We start from the raw sequence: 26,342 nt of genomic DNA, 5'->3' as shown, positions 1-26,342 counted from the left end.
AATTCCAACCAATTTACTCAAGCAATAGTAGAATCCAACATCACAAACTAGTAAATGCACAAACAAATCACATCTCATACATATTTACACCCTATTCTAGCATAATCCCAATAGGAAGAACTAGTTACTCATAAGATAAATAAGTAAGGATTTTACCCAAAACCACTATTGATTTGATTTGAGAAAATCTAAGTGAATGTTACTTCAAACTATGAGATATAACAAATCGTCAATGGGGGTTCACTAATCCTTCACTTTGAAGTGACACCAAAATATTCTTCACCCAAAATTTATACAATATTTTCTTCTCCAAGAATGGAGGCTACAAACCCTAGAACAATGTCTAAAAATTGGGGAAGATAGAATATAATGGATTATTACGGTTTGAGCCTTCCTTTTATCATGACGCGGTTTAACGAATACACGTTAAGGTTTACATTAAGAAATTTTGCAATTATATATGATCAAAACTGTATTGCATTTAAAGTCGATTTTGTATTTGACATAAGTGTGCCAAATAGATTACTTCAAATGTACTTTGGTGGTGAAGAAGAACCTCACAAAGCAATGTTGTCCTAGGCTTTTGAGGGCAAAGTATGTGGTCAGAATGACGATGATACTTTAAATATTGCCATTCTCTATTTTATTCATCGACCTATTATATTTGGCGAGATGCATACCATTTGAGTACCAAGACTTTATTTTGACTTGATCAAGAAAGAAAGATACATGAATTATTATTGGGGTAATAAAGCTTTGAAGAACTTGTCAAAATCATATCAAGGAAGCTGACCTTTGATTGATAGTATTACCGACTCCATGACATGCCATACGCTAAGCAAGTGTGGATGTATAAATGTTGTTCGAATGTCGATAGAAGATTTGCTAAAAAAAATGGTGATCGAATTCCTAGGTTGCTTAATTAGCAAATCATAAAAGACCGTCTACGACACAAATGGCTTATGTGGAACATTTTTATGTGCAACAAGGTAAAAGTCACTGCCTAAATAACTTCCAAATACAAAATTTGTTATTCTAATATTTGTACTTATTGATATATACAAATACAACCTAATTTGTTAATCACAATTGATTTTCAAATTACTTTTCAAAACATCAAGGCATCCGAAAGTGAAATTGCAATATTTTAACTTCCACCAAAATTTATTGATGATGATACAGTCGAGAACTCTTCCATCAATCATGCTATTAATTTCATCTATGACTTTCAAAAGTTTCCTTCTATCTCAGTTGTTCATAAAGTAAAGACCAAAATCGTTGTGTTGGTATCACCCGTAAAAAAAAATAGAAGTAAATGTTATCAGATATATTAATATCATTCAAGAGACCTGTAAAGATGATTTTAAACGTGGCAGTCTCTAGGACACCATCACATTCTGTTATTAAAATAGTAACAAAAATCATAATAAATAGGAAGAAATTAAGGGAGTTGATCCATTCATTGCGTGTTATTCCACCTGGGTCTGAGGCGGTAGTAAAGAAAACCATGCCATTTGATGATCTGACTATCCTCAACTGCAAAGTTGATGCACTAGAGGATTGTGTAATTCTATTTTAACCATCTACAAAATATAATAATTACTCTATCATTCGTTCACCACTACCACTTTTAATATAAAATGTAGGTCAAGATAGAATTTAAAAGTTTGCGCAATTTGATAAATGACAATAACTGGATGGCCATGGATGCTATTGTAACTCCCCGAGAGTACACCCTGGGCACCACACGGTGCTTACGGTCCTGAGATACCACAAGCTAACCCATGAGCTGGTACCTGCTATGAGCACTGAGTAAAACTGATATCAAAATATCATATTCGGAATTTAACTGAGGAATGCCATAAGGTTTTAAGTCATAAATCTGATAAAGTCTGTAAGACAAAACTGATAAAATGTCTGAAATGACAATGAAATCTGAAAACTGAACAACTGTTTGTACTAGTCTGAAAAGCCTCTACTGACTGAATAAGAGTTGATGGGATAGGCCCCAACTAACTTCAACTAAATACTGAACTGAAAGCATGGAAATAAATATAGTCCATCCTCGAAATATGAGGACTCACCACTTCTACTGCTGATAGTCTAAAATATTTATGTGCGATCCGAGAACTGGGCGTCTGAACCTATGATATGATACACCATAGCGCAAAAAAAGAATATGCGATTAGTACTTTGAATGTACTAGTATGCTAAATGAGGTAGGATGATATGCTTGGTTTCATGAACATGAATATTAACTATTTGAATATATATATATATATATATAACATGAAGTACTGAATAGAGTGCATAAAATCTGTGGATACTGAGGATATATGAAATCTGTAAATACTGAGGATGCATGAAATTTGTAAGTGCTGAGGATGTATGACCAAGCATATAACATGTTCTAAATAAAATCTATGAATATTGAAATACCAAAATCTGATAACTAAATCACTGATATTTGTATGCTATGGTCAAGCATCTGAAACTAAATAACTGAACTGATTATGGGACTGAGATTGTGGGAGGTATCATCTAGCCGACATGCCCTAATCTGAGCTAATCGGGGTCTAATATGTAAGCCTAGTTGGAAGGGTGTTAGTACCGTGCCACAGGTACTAATGCTGGTTGTGTAGATCCACTATACTGATGTACTATCCTGAAGGTCTAAGGGTGTCAAGCCTAAACTGATGGGTGACCCCTGCGAGGTAGTCAATCCTAATCTGATGGATAACTCCTCATATCCTATGGTAGATATATAGTTTTGGAGTACAGATACTGCTACTAATGACTCTGCCTATATGATGGGGAAGTCTCCATACCTACACTCGCTCGGTGCTAAATTCTACTCCCAACTGAACTAACTCAGAATGCTAAACTTATTCTAAGTTTAACTGATTCTGATGACTGACTGAACTGATAATGCTCATAACGTATTCTGAAACTATTCTGAAGATACTGAGACTAGGTAAACAACTAAGATTTTGGGTACAAAACCCCTAGTTCTCAATAGCAATAATAGTAAGATAGTACTTCATCTTGGAGGACATAACATGAAAGTTTTTATCAAATATTCATTCTTGTAGGCATTTCATCAAACACTTGATATTCATAGTTTAAACTGATCATGGGAATAGTAGGAAACTTGGAGTAATGGCATGATTTCGACATCAATAGCACTTAATCATGATTTAAATCAGTGAATAACAACATTAGAACATGTAGGGTATGATAAACAACAATAATTTCATGTAAACATGGTATAGAATTTCAATTCATGGGAGTTCATGGTTAAAATCACAATTTAAAACCATAACAACTTGTAAAGATCACAACTTTAGATTTAAAATAGGATACTTGGACTTCATGAGTGGAAGGAACCCATGGACGAACACTTAACATACCTGGGTTGATAAACTCGTGAGAATTGATCTTGAATTGTGGAGGCTAGGGTTTTTGTTCTTGAAAGAAGGTTATTCTGATCTGAGTAATTTATGAAATAATGATAAATTAGTGTTCTTTTAGGGCTTAAATCCCGTGTTTAGACTTACTGGGGTGAGGAAAAAGGACTTAAATGCCCTTAGAAATAAAAACTCAGAACAAACTGGAAATCTCGATTTTGACACCTAGCGTAATGCGGTGCAATCGTGTAAGGCCACTGAAAAAGGGACAATCCTCATTTTGTCCATTTGGTATTATGCGGGGCGATCATGTTGCGACACTATAAAAGGGACAATCCTCATTTTTTCCATCATCGCAACGTGGGGCTATCGCATTGGACCACTGGAAATGGACGATCCCGAACTGGAACTTTAGTGCGACACGATGGCAATCACAGTGCCTCACTAGAAATTAAAAAATACAAAAAATTCCCCTTGGTGAGATGCGGCTCTTATCGCGGTGACACACTGGAAAAGGATGAACGTGAAATTGGCTATCACCGCGGCACGGCCTTATCGCATGGGGCTACTATTTTGCACTAAAAGTGTCATAACTTCTAGTATTGGATTTGGGACAATTTGTATCTTTGGAAAGCTAATTCAATTTACTACACTTTGGTGGGTCTTGATGTAGAAAAGTCTGAGTAGAGAAAAAGATATGCTCATTTGAAAAATGCAAAGGATTAAGATGGCATTTGTCCTAGTGAATCTTGACAAGTAAGTCTATCACACAAACTGATACAAAAGTAAAATAATACTCAAATACCAAGGTAAGGCTTCTAGAACAAAGAGAACCACACAAGTATAGTAAATATGAAAAGAAACATGGCCAACAACAATGTCATAGCTCTCAAAACCTGATGTCAATAGTGTAAGGAGAAATTGGTATAGTTGGAAAGCTAATTCAATTATCTACAATTTGGTGGGTCTTTAGCCAAAAAATTCTACATAAACCAAAATTTATACACTTTCAAAGTTGACCCTTGTAAAATCGAATACCAAACTTTAGACAAATCAAAGGATCTTAGCTCAACTTGGCTCTAAGTGATTTCTATGAACATTCTTCACCTAATAATCATTTCACACACTAGGATAAAGATCATGAAACATGCATTCAAATTATGAATCAAGAACATGACAAATACACCTTCACTACGATGTACCAAGGCTACCACCATTATAGCCACCGCGACGCACCACAATCACGGTGACTTGCTGTTTTAAAATTCCAAACATAGTCCAAATCTCATCCAGAAAATCTAAAACTTACCCGAGACATGATACTTACACCCCTGAACATGAATCAACTCAAACACTTACGTCTCGGGGTTGGGAAGATCACTTTAAAAATTGTCAAAGTTAAGAGGCCAAACTTAATCTAAGTTCCCAACACTTAGCTAAATTTCTAGGCTTTTAGCCTCTTATTCAAGCACTAGGAGATAAACTGGACTAAGAAAAATTTGGGTATTACAATACCACATACAAGTAGAACAAGAAAGAATAATATATACACAAGATCATTAAGTACAAGTATAAGAAGATAGAACAATTAGATAAGCAGAAAGTCAAGACAAAAATACAATCACATCACAAGCATAATGAAGTAAATACAATAAGAATAATGATGATGATGATGATGCGTAAGGTTATCTCACAACCTCTGAGATCATCGCATAGTCTCCGTATTCACCTACAGAGCTAATGTTTCCCGACGTAGGACCAATGGGAGGTTCTGTCAGAAAAAAGTGTTGCCCGTATTTCTCAATATTTCCATGGTGGTTAGAATGTTTCATTAATGAGTATGACATGAGGATGTAATTCTCATAAACAACCATAATGAATATTTCCACAATCATCCACAATGAGTATTTTCATAACCAATAATATACCAATCACATAAGCCAAATATCTACTTATTATATCTAATCATCCATGAATTTCCATGTGTTTTATATGACAATAGAGTATGGATACATCACAATGCACAAAGAACATTTTTTCATCAAATAAAATACAATTATCATTATGTATACAAGGCTATCAATATCACATAGAGCCCCACAGAGTCACACATAACACATAATGTTCGAAAACCATCACATAACATAACATATAGGCCCCCACACAGGTCAACACAATAATATAGCCAATTTTCATGATTTGTTCCCAGCCTTAACATGCTTTTATATACAAATAAACTACTTAGCCCAGTCTGAAAGAGTTAATCCATAACCTACCTTGAAAGCCAAAAAAAAAAAACCTGTAATCCCAAAGCGTTACTTCTCACGAACTTCGCCGAAATCAAGTAAAACATAAAGTTATAGATTCTACGCATCAAAATAAAGCCAATGATACCCATATTTCTTATTTTCAAGTCTGGATCAAAATTTTTTTTAAGCTTTACCAGATAAAACCTTCAAAATCCATTTCAAAATCAAGAATTGAGGTTGTTTTAAAGATAAAATCATGGGAAAAAATGAAAATCAAGGGAAAACGGATAATTATAGGATTAAAAACATCATCCAAGTGAAAAAGGGTTAGAAATTGGGGTTTAATTTGAAGCAATACAAATTTGAGCCTTCCGGGCCAAAATTCCCAATTTCCACTTTCAAATCTGGATTAGAACAATAACTTAATGATAAGGATTGAAGAAACTAATTGAAATAGATGTATTGGAACCTACCAAAGCTTAGAAGAGAAGAAAATATCTCAAAATTGTGAAACCCTAAGCTCCAAGTCTCAAAAATGGTGAAAATGGTGAAAATGGCAAAACATGGGTATTTATACCAGGTAGCGTGTTCGTGGACCATGTGTCATGATCGCGGTACCTATTCTAACCAAGATATCACAATTACGATCAAGTGTCGCGATCACAATAATCCTCCTACTGGCCCAATCGCGATCGTGGCATCAGGATCGCGATCGCGGGTGCACTAGATAATTGGTGCACCAGTTGGGGACTTGGTGAATTTCCAAGTCTCCGTGGGCCCCTCGAAATTCATCCAAAATTTTGTGAATGCAAATAAACTATGTTATCCTATCAAATTTACTTCGAACTTAAAGGCCATATCAGAATTTTAAAAAGATGTCATTTTCATAAAGTTGACCCCCAAAATTCAAAATTACAACTTTCCAAACCGAGGATAAAAATAAGATTTAAAAGCCATAAAACCACACCAACTATGTTACCAACCTAAAATTGACATTCCAGATCTGCTGGTGTAGTCCGTTTTACCATTTGTTGCACGGATCAAAAGATATTGACTTTTTATTGGTTTAATTTTTAGATTTTATTATTTAAAATAAACAAAACATTGTCTTTACACCAAATGGACCAACCCATCCAAAATGAAAAACAAAAGATTGCAACAACAAAAAAATACCCAAACTGGCCCAACTCAAACCCCTATTCTATTACATATATACCCGTGTATAGGATTTCCTAAATCAATGTCACAACCTGAGACTACCCTCAGTCGTAACACAGTGCTTGAAACCACAAGTAATCCCAAGCTAACCCATGAACTGGCATACTGTTGAGCAACTGATTATAATATATTAAATAGATGGTTCTGTTGTGCAGAAATATAATCATAACAAAATATGGAAAGAATTATAATACTAATACAATTGATAATTTGAAAAAAAAAACAAAGAAAGAATTGAAATTCACATGACTGACTCAGACTGGCGTCTATGAAGCCTCTACTATACTGACTATAGATAGCTGCCTCCAACTACCACTAGTCAATACATATGGAAAATAAAAAAAAATACAACACAGTACAGGAACTAAATCTGACTGGAGTCCCCAAAATAGGAGAACTCATCACCTGCTGATTGGAAGCTGCAACTGTCTGATTATGATCCATAGGCTATAACTGGTACCTATATTATGAGACAACTTAGAACATAGACATATATGTAGATCAGTACTTCTTGAATGTACTGAGTAAGATGGGGTGAATACAATAAGTAAAACTGATTTCATATGTAATCTTAAATCATGCATGCTAAGTGTAAGTAGACTCACCAAGAGACTGAAATAAACTAAAAGCTGAAGTGTCTTAAAACATATATAACAAATATAATCTGATAAACTAGTGAATCCCTACACTTAGTTTCTTAAAACTTTACTTTTGTAGAATAAGTAGAACTGAAGCTGGGATACAATAAAAACATGAATACATGAACATATGAAACCAAACATACATGTACTGAGCTGATCTAATTAACTATATAATTGATTCCTGGGTTGTCAAAATGATTGAAATCTAAGTAAGGGATGACTAATGCCTATATACTGAGTTGCTGATACATGAATACGGACTATTGATATCCGAACACTGGATAGTTGATGATTGAACACTGATCATGTAATACTAAACTGTACTTAGTTTGAATATCTAGACTAAATCTATGGTGTATTGTGCATATGAGATAAGGACTAAATGAACAATATAAGATAACAGAGCATGAATGCATGAAAACTGTAATATCTGAGAATGCAAGACTAAGTGTATATCTGTTATATTACTGAGATAATCTATAATCTAAAAAACTAAAATCTGAAAAACTAAATGTCTAAAAGTTTGTACATTTAGTCAAACAAACCTAAACTAAAGATACACCGAATACTCTAATAAGACTATGGGAGATAGCTATAACCGACATGCCCCAAATCTATTATTGGGGTCCAATATGTAACCCCAATTGAAAGGGTGTTAGTACCATGCCATGGGTACTAAAGCTGGCTGTGTGGATCCATTAATCTGATATCCCGAATGACTAGGGTGTCATGCCTAATTGATGGAGTATCCCTCAAAGTCTATGGTGTCACCGTAGGTTTAGAACTTAGGGACTGCTTCTAACGTCTCATACCTACTAACGGGGAAGGCAAGTGCCTCATGCCTAACTGACAGGGGAGATGCCATCTTTATGTTCACTCGGTGCTAAGTTTTACTCCCAGCTAAAAGACACTGATTATTGGACTAAACTGATCTTAACTGAGCCAACAACTGAACATGATACTAACTGAATGACAAGGCTCATAGTTTATCTGAAACCATTCTAAAGATACTAAAAACCAAGTAAACAACTAAGTAACGGGTGTTCATAACCCTCCAGGACTCAATGGAATAACAATAGGAACACATGAAAGCTTTGAAACCATAGTAGGAAACCATTCTTCAAAATTCAACACTTAGGAATTTCATCAAACATATGGGGATCATGAACTAGAATATAGGAATATGATATACATGTGAAAACAACATGATTTCAGGATTAAATTCATAAGTTGGGGACTTAATATGAAATCAATGGAGTAAGACATAGAAACTTGCAACTCAAAGCATGAATAAATTAATTCACTTGGAAATACTTGTAGATGTGGCAAAGTTCATAATTCGATATTATAACATGAAATTCAATTGGATATATCATGGGAATCGAAACTTGAAACATGAGATAACCTAACTCTTCATGAAATCATGCTTGGACATGAATTGAGTCAAATTACTAAGGAGAAACATGATTTAAACGTACCTTGAATATATACAACTTCATAATAATGGAAAAACTCATACTTTAAATCAAGAAAGGTTTTTTTGGGGCTCCATGGGTGAAAGGGGACCCATGGATGAACTCCTACATACCTTAATATATGATTTCTTGAGAGTTTTCTTGAGGGTTTCTTGAAATTAAGAGCTTGAATCCTTGACTTTCTTGAGAATTAAGCTTGAATTGTGCTTAGGGAAGAATGAGGGTTTCTTGAGAGCAAATTTGAATAAGATGGGCAAATAATGCCCTTTTGGATGCTATAAATCATCTTTTGAACATTTGTAGTTGAGGGGAAAGGACCAAAGTGCCCCTTGACCCTTAAGGAGCTGAAACAAAGGGGAAATAAGCTCTGCATCGCATCAAATATCGCATTGAGAGAGAAACGCGTCGCGTCACATAGCGCATTGAGAAAGCAATGTGTCACGTCTAAATTGCGGACTCTTACTGCCTCACTTGAAAAATGTCATAACTTTTCACTTGGGTATCGGATTAAGGCAAAATTAGTATCGTTGGAAAGTTAACTTAATTGTCTAGTATTTGGTGATCCTTGAGATACAAAATTCTACGTATATCAAAAGTTATACATATTCAAAGTAGACCCTTGTAGAATCAAATACCAAACTTTGGACAAATCAAAGTCTCCTAGCTCAACTTTGTTCTAGATGATTCTTATGAACATTTTTCACCTCAAAATCACTTCTCACACTAGGATAAGGATCATGACACATGTATTCAAAAGAAATTCATGGGATTATAGTTTACACATGTGAGAACTATGCTTCAAATTCTATCCTAAAAATATGGGGTGTTACAATCAAACTTTCATTTCCCTCCTCTCCCATCTGAGATGTGTTGTTGCCTCCACTACTATTCCACCTTCAATTCATCTTTCTTCATATCTAGGTGATAAACTCGATGCCATGAAAGCTTTATATCCTTGCTTTTATCAACTTACATAAGTAAGACTTCATTGCTTCTTTTTTTATCCTTAAATTGTTTCTTCAGCTAATTTTTCTTTGATTTGTTTCTCAATAGTTGTGTTCTCCGGTGGATGGGACCAAAATTAACTTTTTGTGCTTTTTTAAAGGATCTTGTCAACTGACTATGGTTACTAACTCTGAGTAAGAATCTTACCCTTATTTTATTTTTTTTGTTCTTTGTCAGTGCTCTTATCCTTCCAAAATGGAAAATATAGTTGGTATAAAGATAGTGGGATGCTTGGAACCATAAGTATTAAGAATTAACACATAGCTCAGGTTTATCAACTCCCATCTGACCCTAAGATCCTTCTTTTTTGTTGTGAATCCATTTTGTTGGCTGCTGTAGTATAGGCTAGTTAGCTTTACACCTTTTTTATAGACTTGCATGGCTTGTAAATATTTAATTTTGAATCTCGTAAGCTTTAGCCTTATTAGCCTCTCACCTTCTCTATGGTGACACTCTTAAATATGGAACTTGTGATTTGTCACTGTTAAGTATTTTCTTTCTTGTAACTTTGAGTTGTTGAAAGCCTATGAATGTAAAATTCCCTTCATCTATTGCATAATTAGCTAAATAATTTGCTAGCTTGTTCTCCTTCCTGAGAATGTGCTGGTACTAAACTACTTTGTCTTTCATTAGTGTCCATATCTGCTTTATTATGTTTGAAATATTCCATAGACAGTCCCAATCTCTGTTTAAAATTTTTTGCATGGTTAATGAATATGTCTAATTGATTACCTTGCTATGCTATGATTGCTTGCTATATATTGTTGCCTGTAGATAGCTTTCGCTTCTACTTCTATGTTCATAGTATCATTAATATTAGCTCCCTTAGCATATAATAAATTCCCTTGATCATCCTTCAAACAAAATGCATAGGAACTTATCCCTGAATTGCCCTAGATGCTGGATCTGTATTATACCTTTAACCAACCTTGCTGAGGAAATTCCCACATAACTTTAGTAACCTTCACTCTGGCTCTATGATTTTCAATTCTCTCAAAATATCCAGTCGTGATACGAAAACTCCTTGTGTGGTTTTCTTACGTTAAGCAACATTCCCAAGTTCCTTATTATGTTGTGTTGTACTTTGTGCTCTATAACATTCTTTCCTTTATGTTTTGTAGCATTTCTCCTTTTCCATAATTCCCAAACAATCATGCTAGTAATGGACTTATAGTAAGATTTGTCCCTCTAACTAACATTTGAATTCCACCAAGCCAGTATTGTTTCCCTAAAGTTCAAACCATGAATGTTCATAACTGTAAAAGAAGAAAATTATGACCAAGTCTTATTAGCAATAGGGGATCTTAGAAACACATGTGATATGGTTTCCTGATCATGATTAATACAAAACCAGCACATGGATGGTCCTTTCACTCCCCATCTTCTTATAAAATATCCATTGGAACTTTTCCTTTCCATATCCTCTACATCAAGAAAGCCATTTTGAAAGGCAAACCTTTTATCCATATATCCTTGAAGATGTTGCAACTTTATTCCTTCTGTCTAATGTAATGCCATGCTTATCTCAAAGAGAACTTTCCATTAGATTCAAGTATCAATATGGGACTGTCTTCTTTATTTGCATGTCCAGGTGACCTTATTTTTCCTAAAATAAGCATAGCAATCTCTTCTGAAAAATCTCCATAATCAACTCTACATTCTAGCTTCCTTCTCTAACAAAATCTCTAACTTGCTGATACCTAACATCCCATTCCCTGTACTCCTCACTGACAATATACAACTCTTCCAAAGTTGTCCAATTATCACACCAAATATTAGGATTGTCATTTCTAGTTTTCCATAGAATTTGGTATTCAATCAGATCCCTAGCTTATAACATCTTCTTCCAAACTTGTGATCCACTAGCCCTCTTCTTCCATATAATCATATTAGGATGCTTCTTTTTACAATATTTGTTAAGCATTTATGCACTCCAAATAGACTTCTTAGTTTTAAAATTCCACCACAACTTACAAAAAAAAGCCATAGACATATCTTACAATAGTCAAAATCCCAGACCCCCTTCCTCTTTAGATAAGTATATAGACTTCCATCTTGCCCAATGTCTACTCTTACCTCTATATAACTACTCCAAAAATATTAAGCCAAAATCTTCTGAATTGTATTAAGAACATTCATTGGAGGGTTCATAACTGATAGACAGTGGTCTAGTATGCTTTGGAGAATATGCTTGATAAGAATAGCTCTACCTCCATAGGATAACAATTTTCCTTTCCAACTTTGCAGTTTTTCACTAATTCTATTCATTATATGCTGACAGTAGTCCTCTTTTTTCCTCATATAAAAGACGGGTCATCCTAGGTATGTGAAAGGAAAATCTTTCCTTAGAATATCTGTTGCTACTTCTGCCATCACTACCACTCCTTGAGATACTCCTTTATACAAGTATATTGAACTTTTCTTTTTATTAATTCTCTGCCCAGATGCCTTTTCATACTTTTCAAAAATTTCTACTCTTACCTCTATATAACTACTCCAAAAAAATTAAGCCACAATCTTCTGAATTGTATTAAGAACATTCATTGGAGGGTTCATAACTGATAGAAAGTGGTCTAGTATGCTTTGGAGAACATGCTTGATAAAAATGGCTCTACCTCCATAGGATAACAATTTTCCTTTCCAACTTTGCAGTTTTTCACTAATTCTATTCATTATATGCTGACAGTAGTCCTCTTTTTTCCTCATATAAAAGACGGGTCATCCTAGGTATGCGAAAGAAAAATCTTTCCTTAGAATATCTGTTGCTACTTCTGCCATCACTAACACTCCTTGAGATACTCCTTTATACAAGTATATTGAACTTTTCTTTTTATTAATTCTCTGCCCAGATGCCTTTTCATACTTTTCAAAAATTTCTAACACTTTTTTCAAAGTACTCAAATCAGTCTTGCATAAAATAATCATGTCATCTGCAAATGCAAGGTGGTTTATCCTTGGACTCCCCCTAGGCATTCCAAACATTTTAGACTCCTTCTTTAAGAACAAAGATTTTAATGATCTTGACATCACCTCAGTAGCCAATATAAATAATGTGGGATATAAAGGATCTCCTTGCTTCAAACCCCTTGATGATCTGAAAAAACCTTTTGGCTAACCATTCAGAAGTATCGCATACCAATTATTACTCACTAACCTATAAACCAAGTCAATAATAATTTCTCCAAAACCTATTTTTCTCATCACCTTTGTTAGATAAAGCCGCTCTACCCTAATATGTGTTTATCATATCTAATTTCATAACCATGTTAGGGGGTTTACCTCTCTTTTTTATCTTAGACATAATTTCTTATACCACTAGTATATTCTCTACTATGCTTCTTCCTTGAACAAAACCTGCCTGTTCTTCTGAAATAATATCTGGTAAGAGCCTCTTGATTCTATCATGCATATGATTCTGGAGTAAATCTTAATAATAAAATTACTTAATGATATTGGCCTTAAATCTGAGAAAGTATTGACTACTAACTTTTTGGGCAACATCACAAAGTTAGTATAAGTAATGAGTCTTGGTAGTCCATACCCACAGAAAAAAGGCCACCTCCATATTATATACATCTTCTCCAATAATGTCCCATACATCCTAGTAGAAAACTCCTGTCATTCCATCTGGACCACCAGCGTTGTTCCTGTTTAATCCCATGACTAATGCTTTAACCTCATTCATGTTGGGCACTTTAATCAATTGTTCATTTTACTGTTCAATAACCGTCACTAGTATTTCCCCTAGAATTGAAAAATCCTCACAATCCTGATCTTTTGAAAACTAATTCCAAAATAAATTGATTATAGATTCTGCTATATCATTTTGGTCATCCAACCAAATTCCATCATCATTCTAAATTCTATTCACCTTCAATCTACTTCTCCTCTCCCTAACAATAGTATGAAAGAATTTTGCATTTCTTTTACCATTTTTAAACCATTCAAATCCAGCTTTTTTCTTCCAGAATTCTTCTTCTCTTCTTAATTGTATATTCAAATATGTTGTGCCTTGAACAATTTTTCTCTATTTGTCCCAGAAGTATCCTGCTCAAATTGTACCTCTATCACCCTAATGATATCTTCTAATGTTGTAATCTCTGAAAAATGTTACCAAATTTCTCTTTACTCTACTGAGTTAGGGCCTATTTGGTCTTTTTCAACTTCTACGGGAACATAATGAATGGATCTCCTTGCACCTCAATTATCCAATTCTGCTTTACAATCTCCAAACATGATTCTTTCTTTAACCGAAAATTCAAAAATCTGAAAGATTTGATGATTTTCTCATTAGAAGTACTGAAAGGCTACATTAAAGGAGTATGATCTGACCTACTTCTTGTTAAGTTTTCAACTTCCAAAACTGGAAAAGGATTCTGCATCATGATATTCCATAACACTCTCTCTAGCCTTTTAAATATACAATCATCATCAACTCTCCCATTCCACCATGTATACTTACTTTCTTTAAATCATGGATCCTCTAGATAATACAAATTGATGCAATGATTGAAATCATCAGTTTCTACAACCATAATAGGTAAATCTCCTAATTTTTGTTCATCACTGTACATATTAAATCACCCCTAACAATCCACGGATCATGCATAGATTGAGCTATATCACATAAAGACTCCCATAAAACCAATCTTTATTGTTGATTACACTTAGCATATACTAATTTCACCACCACTGTTATTTCTGCTTCCTGATTTTACGACTTCAAAGCCATCTGTTGCTCTTCATCCCTTATGACTGTGTAATAAATAGTAGCATTATAAAATCCTTAATCCTTCTCTGTATTCCTCCATATTATGACTATGTTGAAAAGGTTCCATGATGCCTATCTAATAAAAATGATTTCTTCTTTGTAAATTGATCAATATAGTAAATGATTTTCGAGTATTCACTGACCTTATATTCCATATCAAAGCATACATCCTGATTTATGTTTTGATTGACTCCTTGTCTGCATTGTAGTAGCACCTGTAATCTTACCCTTTTTATACTTCTTTCATTGTGTTCCTTTTATTGTATCAATCTTTTTAGGTGACAAATCTCCTTCTATTGCTACCTTGTCAATATTTTTCTCCAAATCATTATCATTTATCTCATGTTTATTCTTGTTAAAGAATTCAATCTTGATGGTCAGTCTGTACTGCCAATGGTAAAACCCCCTCCATAACCTTATCAATTTCATTATTCTCATCTTGACACACCAATGCCAGCCCTTTTTATTCTTCATTCTTCTCACTTGTATCCTGATCTTCTTGCTTCTCTTGAGATTGTACTTCACTACTGATAGTTGATATTTACTCTCCTTGATCTTCTATTGATTTACTTTTTGTTTCAACATCCATTATATTCTTACCAAATGCATTGTTAATCCATTTTTTGGTACTTTCATTGTGTTTAATATTCTTCTTCTTTTCCATACACTCTTTTGCTATAGACTTCTCTACCTCAACTTCATCTTCACTTAGTGCTGCAAATGTATTAGATATAGGTAGATCTTCTACTTTATCTTCCTCAATCTCTCCTAAAATATGCCCATATGTATCCCTTCTATACCTATTTCTCCTTGTAAGCCATTGTTGTTTGTTGGATTTCTTCCTCTAATATTGTTGTTCTTTGGATCTCCTCTTTAATCAACATGACCCTCATCTAAATATTTCTTATCCTTATCATCCTTTATATCCTCATCTTCCCTTCTAGATTAGATTAACACTCCAATAGTTGCTTTTATCATGACCTTGTAAACAACATTGTTTATAGTATTTTGGCATATAATCAGACTGAATTTGTATCCATTTTGATTTACTTTCCCCTGTTATATTGTTTTCTTCATTAATTCTTACTCTTGAGGTAATTTAGCAATCATATCCACCTCAACTTTAACTTTGGCACAACTAGGTCTTGTCTGATTCCTCGTTACCATATCTACTATTAAAGGTTTCCCTACTATGGATGCAATAGAATAAATTACCTCCTTTGTAAAGAAATTTAGAGGCATATCTGCCATGAAAATCCATGTCACACCTATTGTAGTTTCCACATCTGGTTCAAACCAAAGATCTCACTTCAATGTTCGCATTTGCCAATACATCTCCTTTGCTTTGATATAATACGCAAATGTTAGTAGAAGGCTAACATAATCTTCTAATCCTTCTAATCTGATAAGTACATGCCTGGAATCTAGAACTCCAATCGTACATTCTCCTTTAATACCACATTGGCATGGGATAGATTTTCTCAGCTCCTTAATGTCCGGTTTACCATAAAAAAATTTACCAGTTATTGCATATTGTAAATTTTCATGAATATTCAAATTCTGAATCTCTGATGACTTTCACATAACACTAGGTTCCCCTTGTAACATGACTATTGGCTTAGGCGAAACCCGAGGTATATTACTAATAGATAACTTGGGATTCAACTTCTCTGTATAACTCATAGCATTAGAAATAATGGTTGGATTATTAGAGTTCTCCTCAATCGTGTTGTTCTTTTCTTCCAGCGAGATGGACCCATCGAAGGTGGTGGCCATGGCAGTCGGTGGCTATAATGATTAGGGTTTAGGGTTTTTCTAGAGAGAAAAAAGAATAGGTGAAAAGGTCAATAAATTTTATTTTTTTTAGATTTTTTCAAAAAGATGTTGACTGAAGTCAACTATAAGGCTGTCGAAGCCAGCAAAAATCACAATATCAAATAAATAGTACCAAAATGCATTAAAAATTATGTCAATCATTTCCGCACCCTAGAAATACCATAATGCAACTATAGCAAAAGATAAAATAGTCAAATCACACGGAAACATATTTTCACACAATTCATCAAAAATGCAGCTTGTTACACCATATAAGATACTTGATGGAATAGTAGGTGTGGCGTATCATTTGGCACTCCCTCCTGAGATGTACTTCATCCATATAGTGTTCCATGTCTCTATGCTTAGAAAGTGTATATCAGTTTCTTCTCGTGTGCTAGAAGTACCAGCTTTGCAACTTGATGAGAATTTAACCTATGGGGAGGAACCAGTGGCAAGTAAGGAGGTTGTGCTTGAAGGAGTTTATGTCTGTGAAAGTCTTATGGAAGAACCATACCATTCAAGAGGCTAATTGGGAGTTTAAAACTGACATACGATTCAAATATCCTCACTTGTTTCATTTTACAAGTATGCACTTGCTTTAAAATTCGGTGACCGAATTTCTTAATGTGGGAAAAATGTAATACCCCATTCCATTAATTAATAAGTATTAGTAGTTGCAATAGAATAAAATAAATAAAGAGATTAGAAGATGGGCTAAAGCCCATTTAACACAACAACAAAAGAAGAAGAAAGGAAGAGATATGGGCCAATCCCATCAGCCAATTAAAAAAAAAGAATGGGTTGCATGCCCCATCTACACACCCAAATCAATTAAATAGTGGATTAGGGATTTGCCTCTTTTAGATGCACATTAGGTAGCAAACAACAACCAATTAGATAGAAACAACAACCAATGTGCAAAATTTTGCACAGCAGTAACAACGATCAAACAAAAAAAATTAGCTTGCCTTTTTGGCTAGAGAAGAAGTTTGAAGGAGGGAAAAAGGGGGGGAGGGGGGGGGGGTTTGTCTGGGAATTTCTTTCAAGCTTAAGGTATATTCATTCCTACATCTTTATCGTGATTTTTACTCTTGATAATTAATTTTTGGTACTAAAATTTAATTGTCAAAGACAAGAAATATGTACAGTAAGGTGTGATTTTGGGTATGAAATTTGAGGAATTGGAAGTTTTCATGAAATTCTAGAGTTGGATAATTGGATGTTGTTATGTTTTGCCTAAATCAAGAAATTAATACGAAATTGATATGATGTGATTATAGATTCGATCGAAGGAAGTCATACCAATTGTTCAAGGTGACAAATTTGATAATCCGACGAGTGTACTGTGAATAGTAACCTTCCCATGATTTGTGTGTCTTAACTTGCATATTTTATACATGATTTTGATGAAACAAGAATTACTGAATACTTTGAAATTGCAAGTGGGGCAAGTCTTTTACTTGATATGATACTGAAATTGGGTATTTGAGAGGTTCATAAGACATGTTTACTATTACTTGAGATGTGATCACTAATGTCATGAAAGTTCTTCACTTATATGAGAAATAAGTATTTTGACATGTGTTTTATTCAAGTTTGTATGCAAATGTTTTGATATGAACTTAAATGATCTGTACTATTTTGAAAAAAATATTTTCATATGAGTATCTATTATTTATAAAGAAAGTATAAATGGGAGTAGGCCTTGATTTAAACTCCACATCTAACGGTGGGTTTGTTAGACCTGGTGTGCCTTGTAGTTACTGATTACTGTTACAGCCCTTGCTAGTGAGAAGGTAGAACTAGCATATTGTTATTGATCTCCCTCGAGTAGGGACCTACAAATATGATATTTGACTCATTTATAGGGGGTCCGTTGTTATTGGTTATTTATGAAGTAGAATGTCACACTGATTACATGATTCATTCTTGAAAACCTCCCAAATATGTAATATTTGATATGAAATAATGCTTATTGAGTTTATTACTGAACAATTAGTTCATCTTGCTCACATGAAACAAATGATACTGTTAATTGTTACTGTTTTCTGAAAAATCATTTATTTCATGATGTTTTATGACTTGTCCCCATTAAAATAATTGTGGTTAACTGTTATTACTCACTGAGCTAGCGTCTCACTCCTCATTATTATTTTTACAGAGAATACAGGTGACGTTGGTAAGGATTTTGTTAGCAAGAGGGTTCGAGTTGACATATTCTTGGTGACCACTGTACTTGTTCGCGTCGGCAACAGCTTACTCATTTGCTATGTTCTTTTTCTTGAAAACTCGTAGAGCCGCTCCATAGTCATGTCTTTAGAGTTTGAGTATTCTTTCATTATTTTGGACTTGTGAAGTTATTGACTTCTTCTCATAGTTTGGAGATGGATTTCACATTGTTATTTCGGGGTGATGGGGTTGTTGACGATTTTGGTGAATTGTGTTGGTGTTGTTGGTGTGTTAGTTGTGGTGTTGGGTTGTTGGGTTGTTGATTTGAGACAGAATTTTCTTTATAGGCCCAAAAGCAGAGAAAACTCTGCACGATTTTTGGTAGAATAGTGATGAGGCTTTCTTTGGAGTTCTAACCTCCATAGAGCGGTTATGATCCTATTTTGGGTCGTGACAAAAACAAAATGATCTAATTGATTTTCTGATCCAAGGTTATGACATTTTTTTTTGTTTGGGCACACTTCTTTTACCTCTAAAAAAGAAGTGGTTTTCACTAGGTGTCTTACTTACGTAATACCAATTTAATAAGATTTTTTTGGTTTTGTAAAAAATTATTTATTTAAAACTTTTTAAAATAAAAACTACTAATATCGTCAGGATTATATAAAACATAATTATTCAAATTAAGTATAAAATTTAAAAATAAAAAATGATATAAATCAGAGGAAGTAAAGAGCTAAAATAATTTATGAAATTTTCCTACTTCTGCATCCTACTTTAAGTGAGTTACTTTCTTTTGTTTGATGTATTTTAAAGAAGAGAGTTTATTTCGATATTTAGAAAGCCTTTAATTTCAACATTCTACATGGTAAGTTTAAGACTACAAAATTTAAAACTTAGACTCCATATGTCTCATATTAGTTATCCATCAAAAATAATAGTTCTAAAGTACTTGAAAATTTACAAACCACTTGTGATTCCTTTTTAAAGAATACACAAGTTTATAAAGTTTAAAAAGAATTTATTAGGGAGTTAAATTAGTGAAACTATCCTTTTTTATTTATGATTTCTTGATAACATATGAAGGAGAAATTAGATAACAAATAGGAGACAGAGGAAGTATAATCTTTAATTTAAACCACAAGATTCAAAAAAACTCCTTTTATTTCTTAAGCTTTTTATCCAATCAAACTAAACTACTTAAATTAGAATGGAAGGATTTACAATGTCAAGATACACCAATTATACAAACCCACATAGAAATAGAATTAAAGAAAAAAATTTAAGTGCCAAAAAGAAGAAGCAAAAGACAAAAAAAAAAAAACATGAGTGCAAGAGAGGAAGAAAAAAAAGGCAAGTCAAAAATAAAGCCACATGGAGCACCCTAGGATCAAAGTTTTGTGAGGACTATCAAAACTTTTGATTAATTTATCAGAAAGTGAATATTATAATGAAAACTTCTTAAAATTTTACCGATTATTCAAACAATATAAAACACAAAAACAAACTCAATAAATAGAATAGTTTATCATATTATTATGATATACCAAGAACAGAAATGTATAAAAATAAAAATATCAATATGAAAAGAAAACTATCAACTACATATAACAATTTTTAGTTGGAGAAAAATAATTTATCAATAACATGTCATAATTTTAGAGTGAGAAAAGTAATTTTCTCAACTACATGTCACAATTTTAGATAGAAAAAAGTAATTTATCAATCACATGCCACAATTTTAGAGGATTTTAAGAAAGTTAAAATTAACACAATCTTATCAACCATATGTAATAATTTTAAAGAAAAAAATAATTTACTGTAATGCCCCGAAATATCATCCCGAGATGCCACACGGTGCCCAAGGCTACACGTAGCCTCAAGCTAACCCTTTAAGCCAAAACACTACCCTTGGGTTCTAACACAACAACATATACTCTATGCTAAGGATATATATATAAGTACATATCATATCACATCGCACATGGCACGGAATATCGTTAGACTGTACATATATGGAATGTCTATACACAAACCAACCGAACAATACACTAGTCTGACATAGCCTCTATTCAGCAAAATCAACGAGCTATTGGGACAAACCCCCAACTGACTCAACAGACCAAAGGGATCACAAAACAACAGCACCAAAACTAGCAACTTGGTCCTCGAACCATGAGGACTCACCACTGAAGGAACGTAGATGCGGCACTCGGATATCACTGTCACGGCTGCGGCTGAGTACCTAAACCTACATCATGGTAAGAATGTAGCCCATAGAGAAATATGTGGGTCAGCATAAGATACGTACTGAGTATGTGGGGGCGCATGCAAAATATATATATCATCATAAATTTTGTAAAAATGTACATACGGACCATAATGACACACCTGGCTTGAGTGACATTGAATTATGCAACTCATAAGATCTTAGATAGGAAATGTAGGAGAAAAACCTCATAAATCATTATAGATCATCATAGGCAACTTGACTTATCACATCAAAACTCGGAGTGACTCGGTATTTCAATAAATATGACTCTTATGGACAGGGGAGTTTCCTATAACCGACAACCCCACGTGAGCTACGTGGAATACCAACGTTTGAAACTCCCGTTGGTGGGAGCGTCATACTCTTTGCTAGGGAGTACGACCTTAAAACTACAATAATCACAATCAGGCTCTCTGGCCAATAATATCATCATCAAACAACCCTATGGTGGCACATAGGTTTGGGGAAATACCAAATTTCTCTCTCGGTGCTAAGTACTATTCCCCGACAAGCTCAGAACGCGTTAGAAAATCCACCACAACATCACAAGGGTCTATCATACAAACCAAATCAAATCTCTTTCTCATTTATCAAATCATATCAATTTGTGGATTCCTAACTCAACACATTTTAGCTCAAAACATTTTAATCTTCCTCAACATCAACAAGGTATGAATGCATTGAACCATAACCGACTCGACATTTGGACAAGGATATGAAGACTCAATACATAATATTTTCAACAATTTAACTCATCAAAACCATCTGGAAAATACCAAGACTCATTGCAACTTCAATATCAACATTTCTATATTTGCCATCCAAATCTCATTTAAAGGTACTTGAGACATCAACACATAGTAGGGATATAGAATTTCCAATATCAATTATAAATTCATAATAAGAAAATAGTGGAATGATAGTACAAATCAAGGCTTAACAAATTAAATCATCATACTCTCATAATCAAATACTTTTTGGACATAATTCCATCTCAACATCATACACATATCGGATGACATAATCCCATAGCTCATGGACAATAATATAAGATATAAAACCATATTTCCAATTCATGGTAAAACATGTAAAATCTCATGTCAATGTAATTCAACAAAAATATCGGGCACAAGATCGAAAGGATAATCTTGTTCAAAGCCTCACATACCTAAAAATGAAAGATGAATATAAACTTCCGACTTCGGAACTTTATTCACAAAAATAAAGGGTGCTTCTCGAAGCCCTTAACATGATCAACTCAAATCTCAAATCAATTTGAAATTTCTACGGTTCAATCAAGAGACATAGAAGGATGAAATTTGGAGTAGTAGGGTTGGGGTTTGAGCCTTAGAAAAATTTAGAGAAAAATGAGCTATCGAATGCTCTTAATGGACTTAAATTCATGGTTTACCCGGATGGATTGGAGTGGAAATGACCAAAATACCCTTAAAAAATCAAATAATGTCAACTTTGTCCTTTGATGGACTGTTTTGATAGGCTGAAGTAGATCGACGATAACTTTTTGCTTCGATGGCCAAATTGGATGAAACCAATTTCATTGGAAAGAGGACTTTCAAAGCTTTCTGTTGATATATAGTATCTCACCGGGATCATTATTTACAAGAAGTTATGATCGTTTAAAGTTGACCCTAAAATTCGCCTAGCCTCAGTATTTTTTTCCTGCACATTTACTGTTCACCACTATTCACAATTAGATAGAAATGATCATAACTCACGCTCGAGTGTCCATTTTGGATGATCCACATATCATTGGAAATATTATTCGATGCTCTACGCGATGACAGGTCGTATATCCAGAAGTTCCACACAGAAAAATTATTAATCACGATAAAGAACAGAATTCAACACATTTTCGTTTGAGATCGTAACGGAAAATTTTTCTGGGGCATCACATTTACCAACACGTCTTAATTTTATAGGATTTTAAATAAAAAAATTATCATAGTGCCATTGTGATTGTATCAAGCTCGAGCCTAAACTAAAGATATAAAAATAGAAATGTTAATTCAAAACATGATTTGTTATATACTTTTTACTTTATAATTAATATTCTAATGATATGTCAAACACGTCTTTTTAATAAGTTTTTCTAATTATTAAAGCTTTAAATTACTTAATTAGATGATTTCTAAGGAAAAAAAATATTTGTGAGGAAGAAAGTATTATCAGAGAATTAGTATATATCAAAGGACCACAAAAAATTCAATATTTTGTAAAATAACATGATTTAAAAAAATATTTATATTTTTATGATTTCGTGAGTATCTAATTGTTTAATCATGTATAAAAACAAAATTCTTTTGATATTTATTGAGTTTTAATTTCGTTCTTTATTTCATGTAGCAAGAGTTTTTGAATAATTCATTTTTTTCATCTTATAAAATCATCTAACACAACAAACTATTTCAATGACTTCAAGTTTATAGTATATATTATAACCTTAATTTAGATGTGTTACATAAATTAACTTCATAATAATCTAAAAGGATAGTAAATAATAATTAAACTGCATCAATAGATTACTCCATGCAGTTCATTTACTTGTCGTGTTGATGTTCTACACGCACCCTAAAAGAATATATTGTTCATCCCATTTTAATTATTGCTTCATCCTTTTTCATGTTTGCTAAGAAAAAATAATATATACAAGGTATTATTTTTTAAGTTACCCTATTTATTATATGCTTTTTGAGAATTGTACAATACCAATAAGAACTACGAGAGTGTAGTTGAAAATCAATGAAAACTTTAATTTTGTATTAGAAATTATTTGGAATAATTTTTTTGAGCTAAATTGATTGTTAATTAGAGATAAATGAAGTTTTAACTAAAAGGTAATTTAATGACAAGAAGGGACCAATAATAAAAGTCCATTGGAAATGGTCTTAATCAAAATAATAAGGGCAAAAATAAAAATATATTAGAAAAAGACATTATTAATTATCATGTGTGATAATCCTACTTTAAAAAAAAAAGTGAATACCTAAAATATCACTGTGAGGACTACCAAAACTGATATCCTCTCTTATATATAGGAGTAATACATAAAGTATTATAAGAATATTAATAAGGCATCTTCAAGGAATATTCTATTCATCATACTTTAATTATTGATTTATGTATTTTCATATCTAGTAAGAAAAATAATAAACATAATATACTATTTATTATTTATTAAGTTTCCCTTTTTATTAAATGCTTTTTAAGATTGAACAATATTTAAAGAACTATGAATGTGTAGTTGAAAACATTGCAAACTTTAATTTTGTATTGAAAGTTATTTTGAAAATAATTTTTTTGAACTAAAGTGATTGGTAACTTAAATGAAGGGTGTTTTAATTAAAAGATAATATATTAAGTGGCAAGAAGAGACTAATTAAAGCATGCAAGTGGGAATGGTCTTAACAAAAATGAATAAGGGCAAAGATGAAAATATTTAACAAAAAAATAACATCATTTGTCATGTGTGATAACTTAATTCACTTTTCCAAAGAAGTGAAATACCTAAAATGACCTTGTGAGGACTACAAAAATTTGAGATCCTCTCTTATATATAGTAGTAAAATATACTAGTTTAATAAGGCTTGTGCTAAGTCCAGACCCAAACTCAAATAATTTAATATTGTGTATAATAATATGATTAGATATATAAAATAATTACAATTCACAAAGATCATAAATTGAAGAACATTAATATTTTTATGAGTTTATGAACATATATTCTATAGCTATAAATAGAAATATATTTCTTTAGATATTTATTGAGTCTTATTGTTATTTATAATTTCATGTGGCAAGAATTTTGTCACGACCCAAAATCCAAAGAGTTGTGATGGGATTTGTCGAGGCGAAACTTGACAAGTAAGTCTATCATCCAAACCAATACACAAAGGAAAAAAGATAATAATACCCCCAAGGTAAGGCTTCTAGAATGAAGCTAAACCATACAAGTATAATAAATGCTGAAAGAAACATAACAATGCAGCCACAACTCCCAAAACTAGGTGTCAATAGTATAAGAATGTATCTAAATACAACTTGAATCCAAGAAAATACATAAGATGTCCAAATACAATAGAAATTCTATCTCTGAAATGAAAGTAAAGACATACTCCATAAAGAAAGGTAGCAAAGGACATTCAGATGCCTGAAAATCATCAACTACCTTGAAAACTCCAATAATCGTCCAAGTCAAGCAACGTGGGCGCACCCAAACCTAAATATGCACCAGAAGGTACAATAGGAGTAATCAATAGGTATCATAGGCCGGCTGAGCAAAGCAGAAAATAAAGTACACAAAATATACACTAAGGATACGTCACCTGCAATCAGAAAATGTCCCACAATGGTAGTCTACACTACTTGCACTAATAGTTCTAACATATATATATAACAAGTATATAGCAACACCACCACCAGGTAGAACACAAGTATACATTATATCACATACAAGTAGAAACAATGGAGAACATGCATATACAAGATGGTTAGGTAAAACTAATGGAAAATAGAACAAATAAACGTATGACAAGTCAATATGGAAATTCAATCAAAACACAAACATAATAAAGAAGTGCAATGTATAAGATGATGATGATGATGCACGAGGCTGTCGCACAACCTCCGTATACACCCACGGAGGCAAGCCTCTCAATATGGGACTCATGGGGGTTCGTCAACCTATATACAATCCATATATCCATATCTCCTTCCCAACATATCCCTTAGAAAGGGTTTTATAAGGTGTTATAATATGTCCTCCCAGGCATATCCCTTGGGGAGAGTTTTAAAAAGGTGTTGTCAGTATTTTTCAGATGTTGTCACAGTAGTATTAATATTTCATGAATGAGTATGATATAAGGATGTAATTCTCACAACCAATCACATGATGCATTTCCACAACCAACTACAATGATACATTTCCACAACATGTGAGCCAATATTCACTCATTATTTTCACTATCCATGAATTTTTACATGCTTCATTTACCAATAAAGTATGAATATAATCACAATACACCAATAGTACTACAATGGCCATTTAAATAACATAATACAATTATTCACATGTATTTCAGACTATCAACATCACATAAGACTCTACATGGTCACGCATATCACATAAGATCTCAAACTAACAATTATATCACATATGGGTCCCCACACGAGCACAACACATAGATAGCCAATATTTATGATTAGTTTTCACCCTTAACATGCATTTTGTACCAATATTTACTACCCACATTGAAATAGTGAAGTCATAACCTACCTCGAATGCCAAAATCAATCCGCT

Source organism: Capsicum annuum, chromosome 3 (assembly GCF_002878395.1).
Source record: "Capsicum annuum cultivar UCD-10X-F1 chromosome 3, UCD10Xv1.1, whole genome shotgun sequence".
Lineage (NCBI taxonomy): Eukaryota > Viridiplantae > Streptophyta > Magnoliopsida > Solanales > Solanaceae > Capsicum > Capsicum annuum.
Note: the sequence above shows the minus strand (reverse complement) of the source record.